The sequence below is a fragment of the Zootoca vivipara genome, chromosome 11 (assembly GCF_963506605.1).
Source record: "Zootoca vivipara chromosome 11, rZooViv1.1, whole genome shotgun sequence".
Lineage (NCBI taxonomy): Eukaryota > Metazoa > Chordata > Lepidosauria > Squamata > Lacertidae > Zootoca > Zootoca vivipara.
In genome coordinates this window covers 32722352-32746391 of record NC_083286.1, presented here as the reverse complement: position 1 = coordinate 32746391, position 24040 = coordinate 32722352, and the positions used below count along the sequence as shown (strand labels likewise).

At 41.4% G+C, this 24040-nt stretch overlaps 1 protein-coding gene across 1 annotated transcript in view; it reads left to right on the top strand.

Moving 5' to 3' along the window:
• ATG10 (autophagy related 10) overlaps positions 1–24040 on the top strand; it is a 111709-nt gene that overhangs the window by 73760 nt on the left and 13909 nt on the right. The window lies entirely within an intron of this gene.

Here is a 24040-nt window from a genome sequence, read left to right as displayed (position 1 = left end):
CAGACCAGATGGAGGTGAAGTTCTGAAATAGATAATTCACCTCTTTCTATGAGCCAATGTAAGTGGAACAATTCCCAGTTCCATTTTGAATAAAAATAGTCATGCAGGAGAAGCATTTCTAATGCTATATTTAAAGGTACAGGAAATGTGTGCCACAGGCTCACTCTGGACCTGCCCTTCTATATAATAGAAATTCAGATTAATTTCTGCTGTGGTTGACAAGCACCTACAACTGTGTTGCTGTAAATAGAACTTTTCAGCTAACTGAAAAAGAGGGGGAAACAAATTCTGGCTGAGGCCAGTGCTGTGGTATAATAAGCATGTATTAATCCAGCCTTACTTGGTTTTATTAGAATAGTGGTTTTCAACCAGTGTGCTGTGGCACCCTAGGGTGCCTTGAATGATGGTCATAAGTGCTGCGGGCAACACTGGCCTCTGTCCCTCTTTCTTTCCCTCCCTCCTCTGATGTCCTCTCGTGTCTCTGCTTCTCCAACTCTTTGCACAGCTGTTTGTTGCCTCAGCCCTGGCTACAAGCTCCATAGGTGAATGGTGCCTCTGGGGCTGGCCTGGGGGTGCTGGTTGTCAGGAACTGAGGAGCGTCAGAGTAAGCAAGACAGGGAGCCCAGCCAGCTAGTCTGCCAGCCCTTGCTCTTGGGAATGGACAAATGGGAGGCTAGGCAGGCAGGCAGGCAGGCACCACTGGCCTTTTTTGTGCTAGCAGGGGGGCGTGTATCGGCCCCCTGCTGCAGCCAATCCCTGCTGCCGCACCAAGCCTCTGGCTGGCCAATAGGGCCGGCCTGGGGGCGGGCTTTACGGACATTTAAATCTGTGCAGCAGGGGAATCCTCCTTCTCCTGCTGCATCCTGACAGATCTCCCACCCACCCTCCCTTTAGGTCTTCCCTTTGTGTGTGTGCTTTGACCTTGCTATGGACTTCGGTTGGTTGCCTTGGTTGCCCAAGGGGCCTGGTAGGAGTTTTTTTTTATCCTTTTGGCTAATTGGCACCGACCTCTTGGTTTTTTCGCCTACCTCGTAGCAATTCGTTACAACTTCCTTCGGCATTTGGCGGTTAGGCATTGGAATATGGAGCTGTCTGGTGTGTTTGAGGACTGGTTGTGGCCAACATCCAACCCTCCTCTTATAGGGGTATCCCCTTAAGGCAGGCATGTCAAACCTGCGGCCCTCCAGATGTTTTGGCCTACAACTCACATGATCCCTAGCTAGCAGGACCAGTGGTTGGGGAAGATGGGAATTGTAGTCCAAAACATCTGGAGGGCCGCAGGTTTGACATGCCTGCCTTAAGGGATCCAGCGGTCGTGGATCCCGTCCGATGCCCTGCTGAGACTAGGGCCATGGCACAACCCCCAGTGACACCAGGGGGAGCTTTCAGTTGTATTTGCATCAACAGGCTCCTCCCTCGGGGTGTTAACCTGATATGACCCCCAGCAGAGCGGGGTGGGGTCATGCTTGCTAGGGTGTCCAATGCCTAAGCCAATACCTTTCACTTGCTCTACCCAATAAAGTTGTGGCCTTATTTTACCCATTAACTCAAATCCATGTGTCACCGTGTCTTCATTTCTCGCGGGGGGCGGGTCCTCGGATCGCAAATAACATCCTGTCAAAAGTGCTTGCATGCTAAAATCAGGTGCTTTTAACTCTTGCCTATTCTTTGACTTGGAAAACTTCCACTTGAACTTTGTGTAAGGGGTGGTTGTATTTTCTCAGTGTTGAAAAAATACCTTTCTGTGATTGGTGAAAATTGATGGTGCTGCCATACCATAGGCATTGGGGAAGTTTCTGGAAGTGCTGCAACATTCTGTATGGTTTGGTGTTCTCCCATTGCTTTCTTTGCTTGGTGCCTGATAGTGCACAAATAAGCTTGGTTGAGGTTATTCCAGCATGCTCTTGCTGCTGTGGTGGTGCAATTGAATTGCCACTATGAAGAAGCATGGGGAGAAGAGACAGAGTTCATAGGGAATCATCACCAATTTGCTCTAGACAGATTCAGAAACTATTCAGATAATAAAGAACTTAGATGTAAATTAAAACTAATTCTAGATAATCCAGCCTTTGTTAAAGAGATTTCTGTGGTTAAAATTTACAATAATGTAATAAATAATAATGCAATAAAAATACAAAATATGTCTGCTTTCATTTGGCAACTAGAAAACCTATTTGATTTCTTTTTCATTCGCTTTCACATAAATAGATACAGAATAAATGCCCCAGTACCCCTGGCTTCTACACCTAAGAATAGTTGTAATAAACTTTTCCTTGAGTAAATAGAGTTCTGAGCAAATGAGCTCATATTCACTAAGGCTTAATCAATAATGGGATATATAATTGAATACACAAAGCTAGTGGTTGAGTAAGCTAATGAGAATGAACAGCTTGAGCCTTTAAATCATCAAGTTGCCAAGAAGAAGAAAAATAGAATCATAGAATCGTTTCACATCCTTGACAAGACTATTGAATTCCTTCAGTGTGATCATCGTTAGACTTATATGTGCCCTCAGTTGCGTAGAAATAATACAGTATATGAATCAGACACACAACCTGGTTATATATAATTATATATATAATTATTATAGGTTTATAAAACAGTGGTACCTCGGGTTAAGAACTTAATTCGTTCTGGAGGTCCGTTCTTAACCTGAAACTGTTCTTAACCTGAGGTACCATTTTAGCTAATGGGGCCTCCCATTGCCGCCGCACAATTTCTGTTCTCAACCTGAAGCAAAGTTCTTAACCCAAGGTACTATTTCTGGGTTAGCAGAGTCTGTAACCTGAAGCGGCTGTAACCTTGAAGCATCTGTAACCCGAGGTACCACTGTATAACTTTCTCCCCCCCCCCCACATTTTCACTTTTAATTTTTATTCTATATTGCTTGTTTTAAGTGTTGTTTAAAAAATGAAATAAAAAGAAAAGAAATACATACACAACCTGGATGATAGTCCAGGCTAATACTTGAAAATATACACCCCTAACTTCATGGGTACATTCTGAAAAGTAAGGGTGTTTAGGATTATAGCCCAAGTTTAAGGACTGTGGATTGTGTGATCTTGGTAGCCTTCTTCTGAGGCACTAAGAACATGAATTTCTGCAGTCCTGTATATATTATTCTGATTCATACCAGGATGCTCTCAGGTGGTCACAGGTATAAGAAACCTATAAGATAGCATTTTAGTGAGAATTTGGAGGTGGCATCAAATGTTTGTTCTAGATGGAAGTATTTGTGGGTGGGTAGTCCGTCTGTCTAAGGAAGTGGTGTGTTCTAATGTTCCAATGTTAGATAGGGTTATATTTCCTTTAAGGAATGGGTTTGCACTTGAGGGATCCATTTCTATCACTTTGAGTCCTTTTGTGTGGTTCACTTCACCAGCTTAGGCAAGTATACCAGATGAGTATGTATAATTATTTCACCCCAGAAACTCCCATTTTTCTTATATGCCAACCATACGTGCATGGTTTATGATGCTGACTTGTTTTAAATCAACCATTAAGATTCACCATGGCTCATTCTCATTTGAAAGTAGCTAGAATCACTAATACCCCTAAGTTTATGATAGCCTCTACTTGTATGAACAATATGTATAATAATTGTTAGAATTAGCTTTTAAAGCACCTTATGATCCTTAAAATTGATTGTACAAAAGGAATATGCCTAACAAGTGATTTTTCTAAATGATTTAACAGATCTGTTGAGTGTATATAATTCCAAACAGAATCACTTTTTATATTGCCTGATCCAGTTAAGCTGAAGTACGTGGACTCAAATGTGATTTAGTCCATAATCTGTAGGTTTCAGTGGCATACATCCAAATATTTTGGCTGAAAGTATTTTGCATTATGCATTGCAAGTAGCATAATAATTGAATTTGCAATGGAAAAGAAAAAATAGATACACAGTTTATATATGATGGTGTTTAGACTTCTGTTGGATGGTTCTACTGGCAAGCTGTGTTAAAGGGATTTATAGAACCCCTTTTCTGTTCTCTAATTCTTTGATTGTAACTATTACCCTGTGCAGTAGCTGCAATTCTTAAATGGTTGCAGGAGGAATCAAATGGATCAGGGATGATCAGGGATGAATGCAGACTGTAAGACTGAGTCATGTGCCCCTTAAACTGGGGCTGTCAGTGGAACCATTTAACAGAAAAGATCATACCTTAATTTTAAGAGGAATTTGCAGAATATGTATAGTATTTCCATATACATACCAAGAGAAAAAGTTAGGTTGTAGAATCATAGAATTGTAGAGTTGGAAATGGATCTCAAGGGTCATCTAGTCCAATCCCCTGTAATGCAGGAATCTCAAACAAAGCATCCATGACAGATGGATCCAACATCTACTTAAAAGCATCCAGTGAAGGAGAGTTCACCACCTCCTGAGGGAGTCTGTTCCACTGTCAAACAGGTCTTGCTGTTAGAAAGTTTTTAGCCAGATGTTTAGTCAGAATCTCCTTTCTTGTAACTTGAAGCCATTGGTACAGGTCCTATCCTCCACAGCAGGAGAAAGTAAACCTGCTCCATCTTCCATGTGACAGCCTTTTAGATATTTGAAGTTGGCTGCGTCTGGCTGTTAACCAGAAGGTTGATGTTTTGAGCCCACCCAGGGACATAGCTGCCAAGTTTTCCCTTTTCTCACGAGGAAGCCTATTCAGCATAAGGGAATTTCCCTTAAAAAAAGGGAGAACTTGGCAGCTATGCCCAGGGATGGCTGGGGACAGGATTCCTGCATTGCAGGGGGCTGGACCTGAGGGTCCCTCTCAACTCTATGATTCTGTCTCCTCTCAGTCCCCACTTTTCCAGGCTAAATATACCCAATTCCCTCAACTGTTCCTCATAAGGCTTGGCTTCCAGACTGTTTATCATCTTGGTCACCCTCCTTTGCACACATTCCAGCTTGTTGGTATCCTTCTTAAATTGTGGTTCCTAGAACTGGATAGAGTATTCTAGTAAGGTTTGCTTTTGATATTTATTCTGTAGCCAAGAAGGCAGCAGCATTATTACACAGAAAAGGCTTGTTTACATTAGAGGCGCTTGAGGATTTCATTTGGTCTACATTTTTAGTGAACCAACTTGATTCACATCACATCTAATATATGTACAGTTTTACTTGTACTTTTTGTACTTCTCCGTGTCACACTACTTACCTCAAAAAAGTACCAAAATGTGTACAAAATAAATATGTTGATAAATAGGTTCAAAATGTCAATTTTCATGCAATTATTTTAAAAAATCACAGATAAAGAAGCAGGACAGAATGGATGTATGAATGAACATGTGTAAAACTGATATGGATCAGAAATTAATTAATTAATTGATTGATCAATCAATTCCTAATTCACATTCTTACCAAACTCGCTGACTCCTTTGTGTAATTTATTTAGTAAAATGTGTGACACTAGATTAGTGGCCCTGTTCATGAATATCCTTGATGAAAGTGTTTATACATAAGTAAATAAATTGGCCTAGTTCATAAAAGTTTTAGTGATAATTCCCTTTGGGGAAAGTGCAATGTGATTTCATGTGTGACAGGAGCTTAAAATCCCTGGCATCTCCAGGATTTCTGCCATCGGGGTTGCAAAAGTTCTCTTCCTCAGAACCACATCATTGTAGGCTTAGTTCCCTCGCTATGAACTCTGAAGATATTTCAGTGCTATGTCATGTATTTCATGTGAACAGGTACCATCTTGTCCACACCTCTGAAATATCAGCATCAAATTGCACTATTTTTACCTTAATCCAGCTGTTATTCTTTTCATTGTGTGGTTAAGAACCCAAAAGACATGTTCTTTATAGTACAACAGTAATTCTGTCCATTGCATCACTTAATTTCAATAAACATTATTTCTAAAATGACCAAGTATGTTAATGGTGTGGTATTTTTTTCTTAAAGGAAAGAGATTCTTAACTTTCTGGAGGGTTTTGATGTAGTGGTGCTGAAGCACAGCAAAGTGACATTGTGGTAGGGAAGTTTTATATCTTAATACTTGAGTCATGTGTGGGTAGCTATTCTTAGACATACTGGAGAATTCTGTTAAACAGAAGAGGTTGTGTTCAGTATAGTTTAACAGAAGGCTGCTAAGTTTTTTTATTGTGAAATATCAACAGTTGCTATAGAACACTGAATAGAACTTCTGGAAAAGCTTTTGGAGTATCAGTAGAGAAGATCATAAGCGCCATTATTGCTGAACATGTTTTGCCCTCAAAGTTCTTGTTTCCATCATAATGCAGTCCTGCTGACATAGAGTTTGGAAGTATTCAGGTCTAGAGATGGTCATTGGCACCCAGAAGTTTAAAGTCACCCCATTCTGCTCTTTTGATGGAAGTTCCATTTTACTATTGCTTCAGGGGATAAACACAGCTACTTGCCCCCCCCCCACTTTATATGACCTCAGAATTTTCTATGGTGCACGTTGAGTGTTTGAATTTCTGTGGAGACATGGAATAAGAGTCTGAGTAACAGCCCTTTCCTGGGTATCTGCCTGCCACCTTTTTTTTAATGAATAGAAGAGGAGCACAATCCTCAGGTGTAGACAATCCTAGCACAACTCTTCTTTGTAACTGGGTAGGGTTTTGATATGTGCAGTGACATACCATGCTGGTGAATATTTTGCTGCTCAATACACCTTCACTATTACCTTTTCAGTGGTCACAATTTTAGCACATTTATTGTTTTTTAGAATTTTAGATTACTGCTAAAGCCCTTCCCCTTTTTATATTAAAATATTAGCACTTAAATGAAGAGTTGTAAAACCACAGTGAAAAACTTTGTTTTTTCACATTTCTTGGATATCTCTTTTTAAAAGAAGCAAACACTTAGCACTAATTTAAAAGGTTTTTTTTAGGGGGCTCAGGTTTATTAGATTATTTTTTTTTAATAAAAAAAGATTGCCCAGGTGAATTAGGCCTTCTTCACTCAAAGCATCTGTGTTACACCTTCAGGCCTAGAATGTGAAATATAGCAGGATGTATACACGTATAAGGACACAATATATACCCCTTGAGGGCTTCCGGTTCAGCGCCAGCGCCGATCGGCGGGGTCCCGTCTCATCTCCGAGACGGCCCGTCTCTGCTAGGAGTGGGGAGGGCAGCGAGAGCGAAGCTGCGCCCCTTAGAACCTCGGGAAGAGCGTCCCGGGGGCGAATTTTGCTCGGCAGAGCCCCAATCCGGACTCCCCAACTCTCCGGCAAGCTCTAATAAGAGCTCCGGAGCGAGGAGGGTAGAAGTCGCGGGGGCCATCTTGAGCGACAACGTTCTCCTAGCGGAGAGAAGCTTCAAGCCAAAGGCGGAGAACGCTGGATTCTTCCGAAAAAAAACGATTGGAAATAAGAGTGTAAGTAATCTCACGATTTGGATTTGGACTATAAAATAATTTGGATTTGGGAGAGAGGGGAAAAAAGAGGAAGCCACCCCCCCCCACACCGGCAACCTAAGAGACAGTAAATAGAAACCCGAAGCCGTAAATAGAAGATTTCAATTTAAAAGGTTCCCTCAAAGGCATCAAAGAGGATCTCCCCTAGATGCAGGGTAAAAGGGGAGAAAGACTGCGGTTGTGAATACCCTGCAGAAAGAGGTTAAGATCAAGAAAGACCTTTCTTTTCCCCGGGAGCCGGCAGCCCAGACAACCCAGTGAGTTGATCAGGATTTATAAGTGGAATTTTATTTTTATTTCTATTTTTGGACTTTTTGGAAATCCTTTTTTTTGGTTTATATGCTTTTGAAATGTGAGTTTGAACTTTATCTCTAATAAGATTTGGAGAATGCAGCCAGCTTGTTAAAATGGAGTCGAGAAAATAAACTGTGACCATTTTCCACCCCATTTGACAAGTTTTGACCTTGACAGGATTGAACTATGTCAACAAAAAGGTATTCGCCTGAGTTCCAGCGGACTGTTTTGACCATAATGTGGGAAGTAAGAATAGGACTATGTCAAGAGGAGACACAACAGCAAGAGTTAAAGCAACAATTCCAGATGGTGATGGCAGAATATGACTTCTTAGAGGATGAAGCTACTGAAACTGAGGAAGACGAGTGTGAGAATGACAGTGACAGTGACTTGGAGGATTTTGACAATGATGGGGACTGTGATTTGGAACGAAAAGATGAAGATGAGGACTGTGACAATATAATACAAAATGAAGCTCACCACGAAAAAAAGATGATTTTACTCTACAAAAAGTCAGGTGGAGTGCCCCTCCTTCGAGGGGGGTACGATTGGATTTACTGGAACTCCAGAATGCCCACAGGGAAGAGGAAAAAAATAAGCAGAGAAGAGAAGAAACTCAGGGGTGCTGTATGGAGGCCTGGATGACAAAATACTGTAAAAAGGGGGTGGGGTGAAGGGAAAGTGAAGTTGTGATTAATAGGATGGATTACTAGGATTAAAACTGGACTGCTGACTACGGAACTTGCTGGATTGGGGGGTTGGAGCCGGAAATTGGGGATGAAAGGTTAGATTGGGAATAGTTATAGTTTAAAAGTGAATTGATTTTGGAAAAAGGTGAAAATATGGAGGCTTATAGAGGGGGGGGGGAAATTAGGCACGGGAAGAAAAAATGGGAGTTTGATTTTTCAGTGATTTGGATATTTGGTGAAAATGATAATAGCTAAGTTTTAAAGTAGTATAAGGTATAAAGGTAATTATTTCATAGAATAAGAAACTGTTGAAGAGGATAAAAAAGGGATGAAAACCGGGGAAGGGGGGAGGTTGGGGAAGCCCACAAAATATGGTTTATTAATTATGAATGAAAAAAGATTATTTTTGTTTTGTTTTTCCTTTTTTGTCTCTTTTTTTGTCTCTTTTTTTCTTTCTTTTTACTCTTTTTTGGTATGAGAATAGATGGTTGGATGGACGCCTTCCTGCGTACTGCCCTGGTTTCCTGGAGCTCTCTGGTGGCAGGGGGGGGCTTTGGGGGCAGTGGAGGGGGAGGAGGACAGAAATCCAACCATAAAATGGACCATCTCTGACTGTTCACCTGCGTGGGATACTTCTGTGGCAGCGGAGGACCCATGGAGGGGGGCGGGAAGAAGGTAGAAAAGGTGTTCATGTATGTACCGTTTTTTGTAATTTGTAAAATCAATAAAAATTATGATTTAAAAATATATATATATATACCCCTTGATAGTGAGGAAAGTATTCTGCAATTCTGGTAGTTTACAGCAGGAGAGCAGTGATTAGTAGTACTAGGAATCATCTGCCTGGTAGCAGCCTAAGATATTTGTTAACATGTGCCATCTTTTCTTGATTTAACAGGATTTTTAAATTTTACAGGCATCCTAAAACATGTTTTGAAAGATTTTCAAACTCTTACATTTTCTCTTATCGGGTTGTGTTTATACCAAATTCTGCTCCAATATCATTTTTTCCATCCCTACACAGCTTGTTGGATTGTCTTCTTGTACCTTAAAAAAACCCCACAACTTCAGAACATATTTTAAGGAGTCATTTAATAAAATGACATGTAAGATACTAAAAAGTTGATGGCTAAATTAATTTTATTTTGGCAAGTATTGAAAAATATGTCATCTGTTTATTTTCATGAAAGAATGAGTGATGTGCCAGTTCTGAGAACAAGAACTAGTTGCCAATTTTCCAGTATAAACTTTTTTTAAAGTGTTTAATCCGTTATAAACTTAACTGTAACTGAATAGACTGTGCTTCATAGTGGGTTTTGTTGCTGTTGTTGAATTTATGCAGCATCTTCGTTGTACTTGTCAAATTATGCTTCTCCATTACGAAGAGAGATCCTTGTTCTTAGGAGTTTAGCATCCTGCATGAAACAGGAAACTAAACAGGAGGGCAAAGAAAAGGGCAATGCCAGTAACAGTTAAGGCTTATCAACAGGGCTATAGTCCACAGATATCAGAGAACTATAACTCTCATCATCCTTGAATATTGGTGAAGTTGGCTAGGACTAATAGCAGTCCAGCAACTTATGGAAGCAGCACCAGTTTGCCACTCTGACTTACAGAGGAAAGTTATTATTCTGTACATGCTAGAGCAGGTAGTTTTTCAGGGTTTTTGTGTTAATATCTGAAATGCATTGATCACTTTAACAAAATAGCCACTGACATGTATCTCCTGGAGGTGCAGGAAAACTGAGATAGATTTGTATGTTGTAATCTTTTTCCTACCAAGTGTCGTGTACTAGCAAAGGGAAGGAGGGTCATACTCAGCTTGCTATATGGTACCCCAAGCAACTGAGTATAGCTCAGTGTTTCCTTCTTTCCCCATGCATGTTGACCATGTTCTTTACAGTCTCATTTACTTTGATACGGATAAATATTCATTTTACAAGCATAGGCAATATGAGATCAATGCACTAAGCACTGTTGGATACAGAACGGGATTTGGATCGAATATCACTTTTGCTTGAACCTAGGGAGTAAAGATGGGAAAAGAAGGATGGGCACTGTTTCATAAGCACCTCACAGGAAGACCCTGATGAGATCATTTTGTTACAATAAGTATTGGAAAATAACCAGGTTGCATTTCCCTAGTCCTTGAAAGGTTATGCCATAATAAATCTGTTACTCTTTAAGGTGCCACAAGACTCATTGTTTTTCCTGCAAGACTTAACATGGAATGGTGGTACCTTAAAGTTCTGTGCACATGTAGATAACAACAAATGACTTTTGTTGCTGAACAAATGCTCCATCACAGAGTAGTTGGCAATTTGTCACTGTATAAATGTGAATTACAAGTCGGGGGGGGGGACGACGACGACGACGACGACACACACACACAGAGAGAAAGAGAGAGGAGAGGTCTCACTGTTTCTATGGCAGCTTCTGATATATTTGCTTTCACTTGATCATCCAGTAGCATTTCAAGTGATGTCTTGCTAGTCTCACTTTTCTAGGTGCAACAATCTCAGCAGGGAAATGTGTCTCTATTTTATTAAATCTAATAAAGTGTAGAACAGAAATAGCCAACAACATGGTACACATTAGCTCCTTCTTGATAGAGGATAATGTTAAATACTGAGGAGAGACTGTATCTCAGTGCAGGGCACATGTTTTGCATGCACAAGGTCTTAAGTTTGCAACTCCAGTTACAATAAGCTCAGGAGGAGAGCTTCAAAAGTCATCAACCTGAGACCCTGGAGAGTTGCCAGTCAGAATAGGTAATCCTGGGCTAGTTGTAGTCTAAATCAGTATAGGACAGCTTCATATTTTCAACATGTCTTATCTGAAGAGAAGAAATCTCAAAACAATTTCCTTAGAAATGTGTGCTCCATATATAGTAGCCTTAAATTGAAGCACTCTATTCTGTGTATTTATACTGCACTTAGCTTTTCTCCAAAATAAGTACAGTATTATAAATAATTGTTCAATGTGCACAACATTGTTCCATATGGAAGGAATATGTTATCATCTCTGGCTGAGACTGTGACTGCCATGTTTCTTGCAAACTTAAACAGTTCCTTTCTTTCAAACCTCAGTATTTGATTCAGTGAACATATACAGTACAAGGGCAAGGTAGTGAATCAACGGAGGACTGTTGCCAGAAGCTCTTGATTCAAAGAAGAGCAAAAATGTGCTACCAAGCTAATTTGTAATTAAAAAATAAGTTTATGGAGAAAATAAAGTTTCCCACTTTGCACTTCATTTCCCATTGCAGAAGGATTTGGACCTGGTATTTATTTTATTTTATTTTTTTGTAATGGCTGAAATAGTGAGAATTCCAGTTTCTTTTAAAAAACAAGCTTCCAAATGATTGAGTGCAGTATTGCGAGGCTAGGCTCTGGTTAAAAATTGAAACGTTCTCCCCTAGTAACAGCAGGGCAGCCTGACTAATGGGAATTGAATATTTCCTTTTCTGTCATGATCTGAACAGAGAGAGGCCTTATTAAGGGTGTCCACTTCCTTTTTTTTTAAAGGGATTGTTTAGAAATCTTTATTATTTAAGCAATGTGTAGGCAAACATGACTCTTGTTGGGGTTCTGCTGTTTACCCATCTACTTTAGCAATCACAGTGAACTTAGCATTGCTGTACTGACTTTGTCTCATCACTATCTTGGAGCATTACTTGGAGCATAAGTGTTGCTATTTGAAATCCTTACACTAAATCAAAATTCCATTGCTGTTTTAGACCCCAGCTGAGTGGCGTACCTTAAGCAAACATGTATCAAATTGTATATATGGGTTCTAGAATGATGTATTGTGTGCAGGTTTGAGGGCACATCTGCAGGGGGATGTTTTGGTGACAGGCGCATCTAGTTTTTATAGCCCAGCCTTTCCCTACCTGGGCCCTCCAGATGTTGGACCTAAATTCTTAGCAACCCTAGTCAACAGGACCAATGATAAGGACCAAAACATCTGAAGGGCACCAGATTGGGTAAGGCTGCTGTAGTCCATGAATTAGTTGATTTCAACCTTCACTAGTCCAATGTCTATCTGGATGGCAGAGCACTGGACACAAACCTGTGTATTTTAATTGCATGTCAATCATCCTTTTCTCAGAGTTTTCAGGAAGTAAAGTTTATTATTATTTCCTCCCCTTAGTCTAAAGAATGGCTGAAGTCTCTGGTGGTATTGAAAAAAATGTTCAGTTACAAACGTTTTCTGCTGCCCTTGATAAAAGTCTTGACATCCCTCTATGAATGATTTTCATCAAAGCTATATCATGCAAACTGGATGTGACAGAGGATGTTTTGGACAACAATCCCTTTCCACTATAGGAGAAATGGAGAGCCCATAAAGGCTATGATGGATGCTCCAAGGCAGTTTAATGTAGCACTAGAGAAAATAGAAGCCATTACTACTGGAGGAGCTCCAGTTATGACAGGGAAAATAAATGGTGCTGTTACAGGAAATGTACCAACAACAAAATACCTGCTGTTTGGGGGAAGGGAAGTAAAACACACAATACCAGCTATCCAGAACTAATTACCTTGCTGTAATGCCCGAAAGTGACATTCGTTGTTAATTGAAATTTGACATGGATCATATTTCACATATTATTTTAGGCATTATCTCACTGTGTGCTTAAAGTTGTATAACACAGGCTGAAAGTTTTGTTTTGTCAGTGCTAGAACTTAGGCATGGTTTGCTTTCTCTTGGGATGAAAAGAGAGTGTTTCATATTTTTTTCTCATTGAGATCTAGTAGAAATGACATTTTATTTGGTCAATGATAAAAGAAGCATAAGGGACTTGAAACCAGAAAGATTTGTCTTTATTGAATGCTGCTGTTGCACATGCTGGAAAGAGAAGCTTGCCCCATAATGTAATGGCTTTTGGGGCCATCAAACTCCTAGTGTAGGACTGCATTCCTATTTTCAGATTGCAAAACAAAAAAGCTTTTTAAAAATATCACAGCTGCTATCTTCCTGTTTTCGCTCTGAATTGCTCTATAGCAGAAGATATAACTAATTATCATTAGGTTCAATGTGTCATTAAGCATTTCCTGGCTTTCCTTCATAATAAGATCTTTTGAAAAAGAGAGTCAAACAGAATCTTCTGTCTGACAATCCATGATACAGAAAATGGTGGTGGGAAATCAATTTGCCTGGTGGGCTGGTGGTGGGGGAATTCTGGTAGACCCTTTGTTTCATGTCTATAATTCTGTCACATTCTTTGCAGGGAAATAATGCTTTAAGTTTCAGAAAAGCATTTTCACTTTTTGATGCTTTGTTCCTGTCCAGAAGACGCTTTTGCTCCTGAAAATGTCAGGTTGCCTTCTGCAAAATTTCAACACACATTAATCAGGAAATGTCTACTTCAGTAGCAGTTTCACCCACAAAAGATTAATTTATAACTAAACTAAGTTGATTTTTCATTTAAATAGGTTTGTGCTTGCAACTGTGATTCATGTTTCTTTTCATCACTGATATATAAGCCTGACATCTGGAAACTAAATGCTACTTCGCCTTTGTGGAGAGGATTTCCAGACACGAAAATTAAGGAAAACTTCATATAGTAGAAAGTTTTTCAACATATGTATTTTGGCATTCTTACTTTGTTTATACATTCCTCTTTCTATGTCTCTATACTATTTTCTATATCTCAATCCCAGTTGGTGGCTTGGACAAAGAAAGGGGAAGCAGTAGCTTTTGAAACTGCTCTAGGAACTACATGAGGAGTGAGTTTTCCATTATCAATTCCCCAAGCTGCTAACTCTTTCGATAACCTTCATTGCATTGGCAACTATCCACATCTTGCTTTAGTGTGCCTCCATTTCATTGGTTTAACCTTGGATGTACATCAGACTTTTTAACAACTCACAAACAAAAGGACATGGTAGAGCTTATCATATAAAAGTCTTAGCAGAAAAGTTTGAGAAATATAGCTTCCTTCCAAACTACTTGAGTGTAGAGTGTAAACTAAAGCAGCAACTTTGGGGGACTGATATACAGTAATCAGTCAAAAGTGAAAATCTGCAATTTTTTTTGTTTCAGAATAGTTTTGATTCAAAGGCAATCATGTTTACATGTACCAAAGGGAGGGTAGGATTGCTGCTGAATGAGGTAAATGATCTGTATGATGTATCTGATGTGTTCTCCAAAGTGCACAATAGGGATCACTCAGCCTATAAAGAGAAGACTTACCTGGATCTAAAATATATTTCATTTATGAATCATTTCCTGTGAAACATCCCAAAGTGATTCAACAATTTTAACAGTAAAAATGTATCTAAAAGCAATTTCAAGCCTAATACAGAGACTGGGAAAAGAATCTCCACTTGAAAGTGTTGTTGGAAAAAGAAGTTCTTTAATAGGTGCCGGAAATATAATAGAGGTACCAGCTCTTTGATATGTAACAGGAGAGAGTTTCAAAAAGCAGGTATTTCCATACCAGAGGTCTGATTCCTACATTTGTGTGGGCTCTCTTGCAGAGTACAGTGATCATTTGAGTATATAAGTAGTTAAGTGATCTTCTAGGTCAGGGGTTCCCAACAAAATTTTCTCGAGGACCCCTCATCGAGCCACTATTGTGACAAGGACCCCCATTAATTCCTAATCCTAAAATTAAAAAGTGAGAGCCAAATTTAGAGTCTTTTTTATACGTTTTTTACAGTTACAACAGAGTACTCCATCAGTATACAGTTAGTTTTAATTTTCAGTTCTTAATGAGATGAGTTAAATCTGTCCTTTGAGTTCATTATTTCTGAAATATTAGGTTCCAAACTTGAAACCTTCACTCTGAAATCTGACTGCAAATCTCTACCTGCCTACTAGTCAGCAGAAAATAACTTTTGGCTCCATTAGCACCTTTTTATTAAACAATTTTGGCTGAGTGAAACATATCCAGCGCCGTGGTGCGAAGATCCCTCCGGCGCCCCCCCCCAAAATTCCCAAGAATTGACAACCTTTTTTAGGCAGGGGACCCCCAAAGTTGTTGACCATTTTTAGGAAAGGTTCCCCAGAAAAGAAGCCGACAAGAAGCAGCGGGTGGAAATTAGCAAATGCTAAGGAAAGAAGGGGTGAAAGAGATAGGGAGGGAGGGAGGGAGGAAGGAAGGAAGGAGTCAGAGAAAGAAAGAGAGGGAGGGAGGGAGAGCCGTGCACAGCACCCAAGCGGCTCTTGCTTTTCTTGCTGGTACAGCGAGCTGGGAGAAGGGACGGACTGACAGGAGCTCCCGTCCAGCACCACCCCTCCCAGCTCGCAGCAAAGCAAGCGGAGCAGGCTTGGTAACTGGCAGCTGGGGGGGGGATGGGGCATCCCAAAAGTGCTCCTCCTGCCTTCCGTGCCTGCGTTCCAACGGAAGGCAGGCAGGGAAGGCAGGCGGCTCAGCCCGGGAGAGGCTGTTGCTTTTGCAAGCAGAGCTACAGCCTCTTCGGGGCTAGAGCGCCTGCGTTCCGTGGGCTCCTCTAAAGCAATTACTTCGCTTGCTTTAAGGAGAGCCAACAGAAGGCAGGCAGGCGGCTCAGCTCAGGAGAGGCTGTTGCTTTTGCAAGCAAGGTGACAGCCTCTTCGGGGCTAGAGCGCCTGCATTCCATGGGCTTCTCCCACCCAGTCACCCCTCTGTGCAAAGGGGGCTCATTTGTAAGGCGCCCGCACTGCTCCCTCACTGACAGAGGGGGTAAGACCACCACCCCAAAAAACAGTGGCCCCCTCTCTCTCTGGGGTGGGTGGGCGGTGGAATGGGGTGGGGGAGGGGAAGGCGCAGCTGCCGAGGTGAAGAGGTGACCTCGCACCCGCTTCAAAGCCTCCCACCGGGTCCTGAATTGAGGGAGCAGGGGCGCCCAGCAGCGAGTCCGCCGCCCTCCACCGACTCGGGAGTCTCATTGGGTCTCCTCGGAGGAGGCGGAGCCACGCCAAAAACTCCACAGAACAGTGCTGCTGGCCACAGGCAGGGAGAGGGCGGGAAGGAGGCAAGCGAGCTCTGGGGCTTTCGGCGTGGCGCCTCCTCCTCTGAGGAGACCCAAGGAGACTCCCGAGTCGGCGGAGCGGATTGCTAGGGGCGCCACGCCGCGGCAGCAGTGCGTGGTGCTCCCGCTGCGCGCGCGCCGCTCGGTATGCGCATCTTGGGGAGGTGATCTTGCGGACCCCTCTGGCATAGCTCGCGGACCCCTGGGGGTCCGCGGACCACTTGTTGGGAACCACTGTTCTAGGTAGTGTGGTGTAATTATTAGAGTGCCTGACTAGGATCTGGGAAACCAGGGTTCAAATCTCCACTTGGCCATGAATCTCATTGGGTGGCATTGAGCCACTAACTCAACTCTCAGGTTGTTGTGAGGATAAAATGGGGAGGAAGAGAACTATGTATGGCACCTTAAGCTCCTTGGGCTATAAATGTGATACATAATTAAATAACTAGATATCTAGACTGGGTCTCAAACTGTATAGGCCTTTGTACACCAGTACCAACACAGGTGGGTTAAACCACAGAGGGCCTAGGGCTCGCTGATCAGAAGGTCGGCGGTTTGAATCCCTGTGACGGGGTGAACTCCCGTTGCTCGGTCTCAGCTCCTGCCAACCTAGTAGTTCGAAAGCACATCAAAGTGCAAGTAGATAAATAGGTAGGTCTACCGCTACAGCGGGAAGGTAAACTGCGTTTCTGTGTGCTGCTCTGGTTCGCCAGAAGTGGCTTTTTCATGCTGGCCACATGACCCGGAAGCTGTACGCCGGCTCCCTCGGCCAATAACGCGAGATGAGTGCCGCAACCCCAGAGTCGGTCATGACTGGACCTAATGGTCAGGGGTCCCTTTACCTTTACCAACACCATATACTTAAGCCTGGTAGCTAATTGGTTGCCAGTGCAATTCTTTTAGTGGTGGCGTAACTTGGTGGCAGTATTCTGCCCCAGTGAGCAGTCAAGCTGCTGCATTTTGCACTAGCTGCAGCTTCCAGGCCAACCTCAGGGGCAGCCCCACATAGAGTGCATTGCAACAATCCAATCTGGAGGTTGCCAATGCACGGTGTTGCAGTCAAAAAATGGCCATAACTGGTTTTTTAAAAAATTAAAATCAGCCAGAGCTCATAAAAGGCACTCAGGTCACCTGGGCATGTCACTTTACAGAGATGGATTGAACCTACTCCTTCAAGGGCAATTGACAATAATTGACCCCAAGACTTTGAACATACTCCTTCCGGGGTGATTGACAATAATTGACAATAATTGATAAAATCTCAAGGTGAAGTCTTAAGGTAGGTAGGTCTGTATGTGTGTGAATGAGGGGGGGGGAGAGAAACAACTTGAAGAAGAGTTGGTGTGTTCATATTCACAGCACAACAAGACATGGGCAAGATATAATTGGAATGTGTGCATAAGTAGTGACACAGTGTTGTTATTTAATGCCATTGATATCATGCACACTATCCAATAGATTTCTGTGATTTTTGTTCCATCCTTTTCTAGACAGCATTCCACATTCCAGTAACCCTGCTAGTTCAAGAGAAAATCTTATTTTCCCAGGAACAATATATTTAGTTTGAACTGTGGGAAAATGCAATATCCTTGACACAGAGCCATTATCTGATGAAACAAGATAAAGACACTATGCTGGGTGCAGATAGTCAAGATATAGGTCAGAGAAAATGTTTGGGGAAAGGTGGTCAGTTCATTGTTTTAGTGCAACAGTGTTCTGACTGTTGGTAGCATAGAATTAGATTAACAACAACAACATGTTAAAACAACAAAGTATCTAAATATACATATTGTACTAAGGAGATTATATTATTTTTTGTTGAGTGAGAAGTCTTAATGTTACATTTTTGTGAAAACTCAATATGTGAAATTGCTTTTGTGTCTAGATGGAAAACCAGGAATTCTAACAAAAATCTGAACGTGCATGTTATTGGTTAAGCTGATCGTGGTGTGTGTGTAATTAATATTAAGTATATTCAGCAATCTTCATGCTACTGAGGAAGAGCGGAGGACAAGTACAAGTAGATTCAGAGCTGATGAAGCGGCTGGGCCAAAGCCGAAAGGTCGCTCAGTTGCAGATATGCTTGGAAGCGAAAGGAAAGTCCAATGCTGTAAAGAAAAATATTCCATAGGAACCTGGAATGTAAGAACCATGAACCTTGGTAAGCTGGATATGGTCAAAAATGAGATGGCAAGAATAAATATTGACATCCTGGGCATCAGTGAACTAAAATGGATGTGAATGGGCAAATTCAGTTCAGATGACCATCATATCTACTACTGTGGGCAAGAATCCCGTAAAAGAAATGGAGTGACCCTCATAGTCAACAAAAGAGTGGCAAAAGCTGTACTGGGATGCAGTCTCAAAAATGATAGAATGATCTCGATACGAATCCAAGGCAGACCTTTTAACATCACAGTAATCCAAGTTTATGCACCAACTACCGGTGCTGAAGAAAGTGAAATTGACCAGTTCTATGAAGACTTACAACACCTTCTAGAAATGACACCAAAGAAGGATGTTCTTCTCATTACAGGGGATTGGAATGCTAAAGTAGGGAATCAAGAGATAAAAGGAACAACTGGCAAGTTTGGCCTTGGAGTTGAAAACAAAGCAGGGCAAAGGCTAATAGAGTTCTGGCAAGAGAACAAGCTGGTCATCACAAACACTCATTTCCAACAACACAAGAGATGACTACACATGGACATCACCAGATGGTCAGCATCAAAATCAGATTGATTATATTCTCTGCAGCCAAAGATGGAGAAGCTCTATACAGTCAGCAAAAAACAAGACCTGGAGCAGACTGTGGCTCAGATCATCAGCTTCTTATAGCAAAATTCCAGCTTAAACTGAAGAAAGTAGGAGAAACCACTGGGGCAATAAGACACAATCTAAATCAATTCCCTTAGGAATATATAGTGGAAGTGAGGAACAGGTTTAAGGATTTAGATTTGGTGGACAGAGTGCCTGAAGAACTATGGATGGAGGCTTTATACAGCATTATACAGGAGGCAACAACGTAAACCATCCCAATGAAAAGAAAATGCAAGAAAGCAAAGTGGCTGTCCAATAGGCCTTACAAATAGCGGGAGAGAGAAGGCAAGCAAAATGTGAGGGAGATAGTGAAAGATACAGCAAATTGAATGCAGATTTCCAAAAAAATAGCAAGGAGAGACAAGAGGGCCTTCTTAAACTAGCAAAGCAAAGAAATAGAAGAAAACAACAGAATGGGAAAAACCAGAGATCTGTTCAAGAAAATTGGAGATATAAAAGGAACATTTTGTACAAAGATTACCATACTAAAGGACAAAAGTGGAAAGGACCTAACAGAAGCAGAAGAAATCAAGAAGAGGTGGGAAGAATACACAGAGGAATTATACCAGAAAGATATGGAGGTCTCATACACCCCAGGTAGTGTGGTTGCTGACCTTGAGCCAGACATCTTGGAGAGTGAAGTCAAATGGGCCTTAGAAAGTACTGCTAATAACAAGGCCAGTGGAAGTAATGACATTCCAGCTGAACTATTAAAAATTTTAAAAGATGATGCTGTTAAGGTGCTACACTCAATATGCCAGCAAGTTTGGAAAACTCAGCAGTGGCCAGAGGATTGGAGAAGATCAGTCTACATCCCAATCCCAAAGAAGGGCAGTGCCAAAGAATGCTCCAACTACCGCACAATTGCACTCATTTCACACGCTAGCAAGGTTATGCTTAAAATTCTACAAGGCAGGCTTAAGCAGTATTTGGACTGGGAACTCCCAGAAGTGCAAGCTGGATTTTGAAGGGGCAGAGGAACCAGAGACCAAATAGCAAACATGTGCTGGATTATGGAGAAAGCTAGAGAGTTCCAGAAGAACATCTACTTCTGCTTCATTGACTACGCAAAAGCCTTTGATTGTGTCGACGAAAGCAAACTTTGGCAAGTTTTTAAAGAAATGGGAGTGCCTGATCACCTCATCTGTCTCCTGAGAAATCTCTATGTGGGACAAGAAGCTACAGTTAGAACTGGATATGGAACAACTGATTGGTTCAAAATTGGAAAAGAAGTACGACAAGGCTGTATATTGTCTCCCTGCTTATTTAACTTATATGCAGAATTCATCATGCGAAAGGCTGGACTGGATGAATCCCAAGCCGGAATTAAGGTGGCCGGAAGAAATATCAACAAACTCAGGTATGCAGATGACACAACCTTGATGGCAGAAAGTGAGGAGGAATTAAAGAACCTTTTAATGAGGGTGAAAGAGGAGAGCGCAAAATATGTTCTGAAGCTCTACATAAAAAAACTAAGATCATGGCCACTGGTCCCATCACCACCTGGCAAATAGAAGGGGAAGAAATGGAGGCAGTGAGAGATTTTACTTTCTTGGGTTCCATGCTCACTGCAGATGGTGAGAGCACTCACGAAATTAAAAGATGCCTGCTTCTTGGGAGAAAAGCAATGACAAACCTAGATAGCATCTTAAAAAGCAGAGACATCACCTTGCTGACAAAGGTCCGTATAGTTAAAGCTATGGTTTTCCCAGTAGTGATGTATGGAAGTGAGAGCTGGACCATAAAGAAGGCTGATCGCCTAAGAATTGATGCTTTTGAATTATGGTGCTGGAGGAGACTCTTGAGAGTCCCATGGACTGCAAGAAGATCAAACCTATCCACTCTGAAGGAAATCAGCTCTGAATGCTCACTGGAAGGACAGATCCTGAAGCTGAGGCTCCAATACTTTGGCCACCTCATGAGAAGAGAAGACTCCCTGGAAAAGTCCCTGGTGTTGGGAAAGATTGAGGGCACAAGGAGAAGGGGACGATAGAGGACAAGATGGTTGGACAGTGTTCTCGAGGCTACCAACATGAGTCTGACCAAACTGTGGGAGGCAGTGGAAGACAGGAGCGCCTGGCATGCTCTGGTCCATGGGGTCACAAAGAGTCGGACACAACTAAATGACTAAACAACAACAACAATCTTCAGCAAAACACTGCTAACACTGTGTGTATTGTATGTCAGTAAGCATCCTATATTGGGGGAAAGAAGAGCATCAGTGATGGAGTTCCAATTTTACAGAGTGTAGGAGGGCAAGTGCCTGCCTCAGTAGCTTATAACTTGCAATTCAGTAGACCTGGAAGGGGCGGGAAGTGTATGCAGGGGTAAACATAGAAGCTGTATGCAAGTCGAGTTAACTGTAAGTAATGGGAACAAGGTGGTCATGCCAAAGGCCTTGTAGAAATTATCCGTGAAGCTGTTAGCTGCCTAGGACAGAGGTGCTTCTCTTTGTGGCATCCCATCAGTAATGCTAATGAAGCCAGCGAGACCACAATATTTCTGCCTCTCTGATATTAGAGCGTATTAGCCAGTGTCCTCGAGAGAAGAGACAAGCAGAGAGGGAAGATGAGAGAGGCGAGATCCAGAAGCACATGGCAAGTATAAATATATTATATAGGGAAAGCCACCAGGAGAGAGAATTGATGGCACCATGGCTTCTTCTCAGGCTGACTTTCTAGTTTGAAGATAGGATGCTGCTAGCTATGTTATAATTTGTGGTTTTTGTGTGTGTGTGTTTTTTGTCATTGATAAAACTCCTGCTGCCAATTCCAGGACATAGTCTTTTTTCAGAAATCTGTCTTTGCTAGAAGTATTTTCATACATTTCAGATTCAGTCTAACAGCTGAGTGGAATAATATATTTTCATTCAGATTGGCATTTACTTCATAATACAGAATGGCATCAGTTCACTTGCATGGATAGCAGATGGTAGCATCCTTGCATGAATTTGTATTTTGGACTGTCTTCTGAATTAAGATAAAAGGAGCCCAAACAATTTTTAGTGTTCTTCTACATAAACTTTGTTGAATTAGTAAATGTTGCTCTGTTGGGGATGTATCCGATTGTGTCTTTCCGTTGACAAAAGGCTCTTTGATCCAGTGGAGATTTATGTGAGTGAAAAGGGGGATGGAGTCTTTTTCACAAATCCTCCCTTTTTCCTGCAGTCTTCCCCACACTACTTCCCAAAGTGTTCTCAATCCTCTGGAGCAGATTTGTTTGGGGCAGGACAGAGATACAAAGGAAAGGGGGAATTAGCAACAAGGAAAGGGGGGATTTTAGTATTTCAGGTCTAAATATGGGATTACAGGTTTGCAGAATTCCAGTTTCTGGCTGGCAAGTCAATCTTGAATGTTGGCACTTGCTGCATTTTGTTTCATTGTGTAATCAGACATGGAAATCAGTCCTGGGTCTACAAAAGTGTATCTGGTAAATTGAGATCTGTAGCAGTGCATATGTAGGCTGTGCTTTAATGTAAAAGAACATTCACTGGTTTCAATGTACATACAAGTTGGTGAACAGAGAAAGCATTAGTATTCTTACAGATGGCCAAATAATTTACTTTCCAGCCTTCCTTAACCGGGTAGCTGTGCTGGCTGGGTCTGATGGGAGTTGTAGTTCCAAACACCCATATGGCATGGGTTGGAGTGCTGAGAGGCTGGTCTGGACTGTAGTTGTATTTGACATTCTTGGTACAGTATTTGTTTGGAATGTATTTTTTTAGGCTTGAAGTATGCTAGGTTCCAGTTGAGGTGTTTGTGTGGAGGGGGGGGGGGTCACTGCAGAGCATAAAGGTAGCCTCAAAATGTCTTCCTAGTGAATACTGTTGTACTGCAGGAATGCATTAAAAAATAACTATTGTTGTGTATCAAATGCAAATTCTGATACTCAAATCCAGCAGTGACTAATATGCTTAGACAACTCACACACTGCTCTAGAAGAGTTCAGTGGATCCAGCGTGGAACAGACCAAATCATGGAAATAAACATGGGATTCGTGGTACCTCTATAATTCCCTCTCCATACCTTCAAGAGAATAGGTTCTTTAAGGATTACATGTTTTTATTTATCCAGCAATTCTAATCCTTTATTTAATCCCTTTAATTTGTGTTTCCCCCAATAGCTTATTTTCTCTTGTATAGTCTTTATAAAGCGATATTCTAACATGAGCTGGTGTTCTTAAATATCTTCAGGATGTTCTCAAAGTGTACTCATCTTACTATTTTTAATAGAGACTATCTATTTAATCATCTGGCCTAATATCCAGATGATTCACTACTATGATTGCACATAGTTATAATCCCTTAGGCCTAAGGCTGCTTTCTGCATCTACATACTAGACTTGGGAACTGCTAAAATATTAACAAATGGCAGAGAACCTCCATACCCAGAGAACCCAGTAGAGGTTTTAGATAGCTTGATACTATGTAAATTCATTTTTTAGTAATCAAGTAATAAAGTTTATTGTGCTTCTTTAAAAATGTTTACATCATTCATAGCTTTGTATAATTGGTATATCTCTTCCTTTGTCAATATGCTTAATTGTGTTGGACTTTAGCTTGATTATATAAATTTAGTTTTAACATAGGTCACTTTGATCACTGTTCAAAGTCTAATGACCATACTCAAAGGACTGTCTCCTTCCGTATATCCCTGTCTGCTCAGTGAGATCAACTGGTGAGATACATCCAAAGTGTCATTGGCAAGAACATGTAAAAGTGCCTTCTCTGTTCTTGTGGAACTCTTTGCGTTGGAAGTTCTAGCTTACCATCATCACTATTATGCTATTCCAGTGCTGTGTGAAGATGTTTTTGTTTCAGCAGACTTTCAACCTGGCTGGAGTCTTAATTTTCCTGGACTTCTCACTCTTGGTGCTTTTATCTACTAGAACTTTGTTTGTGT